The following is a 6,970-nucleotide window of genomic DNA, read 5'->3' on the forward strand; positions in this document are numbered from 1 at the left end:
GCAGAGTGAATTTGAGATGAGTCTCATGGGTGAGCTAAATTTCTTCCTTGGCCTACAAATCAAGAAACTCAGTCATGGAACATTTGTAAGTCAAACTAAATACTGTACAGAGCTGCTCAAAAGATTTGGAATGAGTGAAGCGAAGGAGATTGACACACCTATGGCAACAAATACTAACCTAGACAAAGATGAGAAAGGTAAAGAGGTTGATGTGAAATTGTACCGAGGTATGATAGGTTCACTATTGTATCTTACTGCCTCAAGACCAGATACTATGTTTAGTGTGTGTATGTGTGCAAGATATCAATCTTGTCTAAAAGAATCTCACTTAAAAGCTGTCAAAAGAATTCTGCGATATTTACGTGGAACTACTACATATGGCCTATGGTATCCAAAGGGAAATGAGTGTTATTTGGTAGGATTCTCCGACTCAGATTTTGCTGGCTGTAAATCCGATAGAAAGAGCACCAGTGGCACATGTCATCTATTCTCAAATTCATTGATAAGTTGGCATAGCAAGAAACAAGTATCGGTTGCATTATCTATTGCTGAGGCAGAATATGTAGCTGCCGGAAGCTGTTGTGCGCAGATATTATGGCTCAAGCAACAACTTCTTGACTTTGGTATTAAGCTTGATCGTATACCTATCATGTGCGACAACACAAGTGCCATAAACTTGAGTAATAATCCTGTCTTACACTCACGAACCAAGCATATTGAAATAAGGCATCACTTCCTAAGAGATCATGTAGAGAAAGGAGACGTTATATTTGAACATGTAGAGAGCAAGAAGCAACTAGCTGACATCTTCACCAAACCTCTAGCAACGGAGCAATACTTCAACATTCGTAGGGAATTAGGGATACTCGATATCTCTAATTTGGGCTAATTACGTTTGTTTCTCTTAAAGTTATTCCTTTACTTTATATCTATATATTGGTTATTCTCAAGCTAACATTTCTCTTAGTGTAAAGGTAGTTCATTCTCAAGCCAGGCATCATTCCACAGTGACTAAAGGCTTCCACTAAACGGTGACACCTACATATTGAGAAGGCGGTGACATGATTGTTGTTCACTTCCAAAAATATCATTGATGCTATAATATGCTATCAATTAACATGCTTATAGTGACTTCATACATATATCTTTCTTGCTCATGTATGTGTTTCATCTTTAATCATAGCATATCATATTCTAAACATACAAGCAAGTAACTAGGCATAAACACATCACATATAGAGCATTTTCACAATTATTTGGAATTTAGGTCGACCTAATCTGCCTCTGAGTCGACCTACACAAGTCTTTTTTCAACATATAAACTAAAATGCCCAGTTACGTCGACCTACCCTTCTTTTAGGTCGACCTAATCTGCATTCGTTTAAAGACTTTTCTGTTAGGTCAACCTAGCCCTAAATTAGGTCGACCTACTGCTACAAATTTTTCCCAAATTGGGTCTGTTGGTCGACCCGACCCATACCCACTCATACATAATCATCTCTTTTACCTCTTTTGCTCATTTGCATACCATTTGTACGGCCAACCCTAATTCCTCAAGTGCAAAATCTGTCACAAATCATCTCTCTCACTCTACTACTCAACAAACATGCCTCCAAAATAAAGAAAGGGAAAGGAAATTGCCTCTGGTCCATCATCTCAACCGGTAAGTGCTCTTGTTCATCCTGATTGTAGGGAAAATTTTGAGAAATGGCAGATGAAAAGAAAAATTGTTAGGCAATATATCTATAACCCAAATGTTGTCAAACGTATGCATATCCCCGAGGTTGCTAATCTGATTGAACACCAAAATATTCATCCATTGGTGCAATGTGATACTCCGTACTGTGAAAATACTGTTAGGGCTTTCTATGCAGGATTTGAAAAAGGGGACGGTTGTAATTTCCGTTTCAAAATGGGCTCTAGGTCGCATGTTGTTGAAAAACGGGCTTGGATAAGCATTTTTTGTTTAAAAATTGTGGGAGATGAATCATGTATGGAAGACGGGGACATACCGGGAAACTATGACCATGTGGCCTACATCAAATCTATTCTCAAAGACCCTTCCGTCTTTGACAAACCTAATGAAGCAATAACAACTGGTCACCTAAAGCAAGATCCTAGGCTCCTAAATTGGGTCATCTCAAGAGTCATTCGACCAATAGCAGGCGGGTACTCAAGAATCGAACAAAATGAAGTTGTGCTCATGTATCTGCTGCAAAACAGAACGCGTGTACATTAGCCTTACTTTCTAGCTGCCAAGTTTCATGAGGTACAACAGAAAACTACAGCCCTGTGTTATGGATCAATAATTCAAACAATTGTCAATCATTTCGGCATGAGGCTTTATCATTTGCCCTACATACGTATGCAACAGCCTCAAGACTTCTCAAAAACAACCTTGACCCTGATGGGATATCATTGGGATCCAAATCAAAAAACCTACTATCTCATTCAAAAGGGAACCGGGAAAGTCATTTACAATTATGACGATCCCACTGAATTTGGACACATAGCAGGAAATGAAGAAGAAGGCCTTGATCAAGACAATGCAAATGATGATGATCACCCTATGGAAGGTGTTCCACAAGATACGGATGAAAATTGGAGATATGTTCCTCCTCAACAAGAGGAAATCCCTTGGGGATACACAGCTCCGCCTCCGCCGGATCAAACCAACATCATTTCCATGTTAGGAAATATGCAACTCCTACAACAACAACACTTCGACACACAGCAGCTCCAATTCCAACAGATGCAACAGCTCTAACAAGATCGCTATGACGAACAACAACGACAATATCAATCGTTGTACAGCTTGGTTTAAGACCACAAAAGCGATTTTGAGACGTTTGCATCCAACTCGACCCTAAGACAGAATCAGTTTGAGGAAACTGCATTGCATCGTCATGCCAACATAAGCCAAAGCTTCAAAGGTCCCCAATCCAGGTCGACCTAAGGTGTAGAAATTTACATATCATTCTGCTAGGTCGACCTACACAACAACTAGGTCGACCTAAACTGAGGAAAGGTCCCCAAAACGTATCTGAAGAGGATTCTGGTCGACCTACTTTTTTAACAGGTCGACCTAACTGGGAACAAATGTTATTCAAAGCAGATGCAGCTCTGTTAGGTCGACCTAAGCACTACAAGAGGTCGACCTAATTGATCAAAAATGCCAAAATTTCTGGTTTTCTTTGCTCCAACAGATAGCTCTCATATATATTGTCCAAGGTTCATTATTGCAGTTTTTTAAACACCAACAATTGAAAGATACACAAAGGCTTCTCATCTTCGATCATCGACACGACTCCAACACAATTATACACAATCATTCTTGCGTTGAGGGTTAGCATTCGAGATCGATAACGTCCATGGAACGGAATTGAAGATTTCTAGTGGGTGAAGATTTGTGGGGTTTTTGGTGAATAAAATCCGAGGGTTTTGTCCTCCAAGATAGGTGAATCTTGGGGGTTTTTATCAAGAGGTTTCATCAAGGAACCATCTGAGTGTGAAGATTGAAGAACAAGGGTTCAAGGCAATTCAAGACACTGCAGAAAAGGGATCAAGTGAAGCTCTTGGGACACCTTGATCTGGCTCAAGATTAAGGGCGAAGAAGATTCAAAGGATCGACAAATTTGGTTTATTGTTTATGGCTTTGCTTTCTTCTTTGTATAAACTGCTTTCAACATTAATGGAAGATTTCCCAATTTCAATTTGGAATTGGGGGCAGACATAGTTGTAGCAAGGACGATCGGCGAACTGCCTGAACAAATATCGTGTTCTTGTCGCTTTTATCTTTTCATTTACGTTCTGTTCATATTTGGTCATAATTGCAAATTGATTAACGATTCAAGTGTTAAAATTGTGAATTAAGATTCTGCATAAACATCACAATTCACCACATCTTGAATCACCATCAATTTGAACATTATCACCAAGTGTTTGTCTTTTTGCTTCTTTCATTATCACTGCATTGCAAACCAAAGTTTATCAATTTAGAAGTTAATCGATTTTCTGTTGTGAAACGTATTGATTCAATAACATATCACTTCATCGTTAATCTCAATTATCTTGTGGTTTTGTCACATATACGACCCTTGCAATAACGGTCCGGAATAGACGCAAGTCGATTCAGAACCGCTTTCGCTTTAGTTCGAAATAATTCCGAAAAACTCTGTGAGATCTATTCACCCCCCCTCTAGATCCTTAGGCCAGCGTCTAACAAAGGATAAGTGAGGAAAACTAGGATTTATTAGGTATGTGTAACTTAACAAAGAAAAACCTAGGATGAGACATTATATGGAACATACGTGTATTCAAAATTTTATGTGAAAAGGCTAACAGGCCTAGAGAAGGGCTAACAGGCCTAGTGATTGGCGTGAGCAATCACCATTGTATGATGTACTAATCGGAACCATTGTTTTTGTTTATTTCTCTTTCTTTGAATGCTAACAGGCATTCTTTGTGTAGAGAGGCACTGTGCAGAGAGGCACTAATAATCTTGGCAGGTTTGATTCTCGCTTTCGTGTATGAATGGAACCTAAGGGTAGAGACTTGTGATGGTGCACGGGCCATGTGAAGTGACGATTCATGGGGGAAGGCTCATGAATCCAAATCCATTTCGTATGTCAAGATTTTCCAAAGGATCCATGACTCGTGTCACCTCCTAGACGTAGAAAGGGACGGGAATAGAGGGATACCTTGGTCACGGTTTCCGATTAGTAGTATTTGTGTTGAGTTGTTGAACTCTATGTATGATTCCATATAATGCTAGGGTGTGAACTCAAGGTCTAGTTCCTTGTTCTGATTGAGAGTGACCTTGTAAAGCCGAGAGGACCCATAAGATAGGGAACTCACTGAGATTATTTTATCTCACCCCATTATATATTGATTTCAGGTACTACGGGTTCCGCGAATGGTAAGGAGAAAGCAATTTGATTCCTTATTCCTTATGTTTCTTTTTGGATATGGCGAAGCTTCCGTTGTGGAGTTCTTTTGAGATCATTGTTTGATCTAGTTCTTAGTATTTTCATTTTGAACATCTTGTATGTATTATGTCATTGTGTAGAATATTTGTATTAGGGCATTAATATGTATAATGTGTTGACTAGGAACTTATTGGTATTTCAGTACCAAATACTTAGATTCATATATAATTATATGCTTTGATGTATGTTTTTATATATGGGTGTTACATGATCAATATACTATATGGGTGTAATATTGCAGCAATGGCTTATTTTATCACCTCCAATACATTGTTATCTCTCACCATCTATTGAAGCATCATATTTATTACTTTTACATTCAGAAATAGAAATTGGAACTCCTAATATTTTTGAAAACTTATTTTATTATTTTGTGTTAGTAAAACTAAATAAGATATTATCTCCCACATCATTAGTTGCATTCAGAGTACCACAAAAAAAAATAATAACCATTCCCTTTTCATGTTTCATCACAAAAATATTAATTAATGTTAAATGGTCCTTCATATTAAAATTTTCAAATTCTAAAAAAATTGTATAATCCATAAAATTTCTCTACTAATTAATTGTATCATCTTTCGGATATAAATCTTCTTTATTTCTATTCAAAATATTCATTATTTGCTTATGTAGTAAAAATAATGTTTTTTTATTTTAAAACTTCAATTCAACCGATTTATTTATGAAAGGCATATAATGTTCTCTTTTTTTCCATTTAAAAAAGTGTATGATTTATATTTGGGGAATAATATTTCTCCCATTTTTGTAGTTGTTATATTCAAAATATTTTAAACCTAACTAACTGATTAATGGAAAATACTTATTCCATCATTGTAGCAATAAAACTTATTCTATTTAATTTCCTCTTTTTTTTAATATAACAAAAATTTAAAAATTTATTTGCCAATTTTAATCAAATAATATTTTTCTCAAAAGTAGTTACCAAGCTATTCATATAAAAGGAGATGGTATTAGGAATTTCTTATTTGTCTAATTGTCATACCCTAATTTTTGACCCCCCCTGAGATGACATATCTTCAGGATTTTCATCAGGTCAAAGCAAGTACCCAGAGCAGTCACTTCTTCATCTGGCATTTAATCAAGGATGTTCAAAGACAACAAAACTCAGGCAAAGGATCAATCAATAGAAGGATTGGTCTCTCACATAATCATAGGACTCAAAAGCTTCACTTTTATATTCACCTATGATTGATTAGACACCCAGTCATCTGAATACATGTTTACTCAGGTCACCAGACTAGGGTTTTTGAGCCTATCAAGGACTGAAATCAGGGATCACCTTTGGGAAACCCTAACAAGCCCCAGGACATCTATTAAAGACTTCAATCATCTTCAAATGATCTATACAATAAGATCCACTGGACATCACACCTCAATTCAAGGCCTACAGTCATCATTTTCATCTGGTCGACAATTAGGGTTTTTAACCTAATTCACCAGGATAGTTGACTTTTAATCAGGACATGGATCCAAGACTCAAAGCATGACTCAAGAGCTCCTATTCCCTCAATATAATCCATTCACATCACTCATTTGAAGAGGAGATTTTGATTCATCACAAAAGTCCAAGAATTCACTTCATCTGAAAAAGTCAATTGCACAGGATCATCTTTGACTTTTTGGAAATTTTGGTCAACCTTGACTTTTGGAGTTTTCAAGTGATTTTTGCCAAACTTTGGAAGGGATTTTCTCAAAATTTCACCTACAAACTGAAAAAAACTTCCAACATGAAAGTTGTAGATTTTGATCCAATAAACATGCAAGAAAACCCTAGTTTTCTTCAAACTTCATGGGACTTTTTCACTAATTTCCCTAAAGAATTTGGGCAAACACTAAACTAATGAATCAAAGTACATATTAAGGGCTTTCTAAATTATGCTCAACCTCTCCTAAATTCATTTTGAGCTAAGAGATATGGTTGATCAAAGTTAGGCACTTGAAGTGAAAATTATAGGTCATGT

The sequence above is a fragment of the Vicia villosa genome, linkage group LG5 (genome assembly GCF_029867415.1).
Source record: "Vicia villosa cultivar HV-30 ecotype Madison, WI linkage group LG5, Vvil1.0, whole genome shotgun sequence".
Taxonomy (NCBI): Eukaryota; Viridiplantae; Streptophyta; class Magnoliopsida; order Fabales; family Fabaceae; genus Vicia; species Vicia villosa.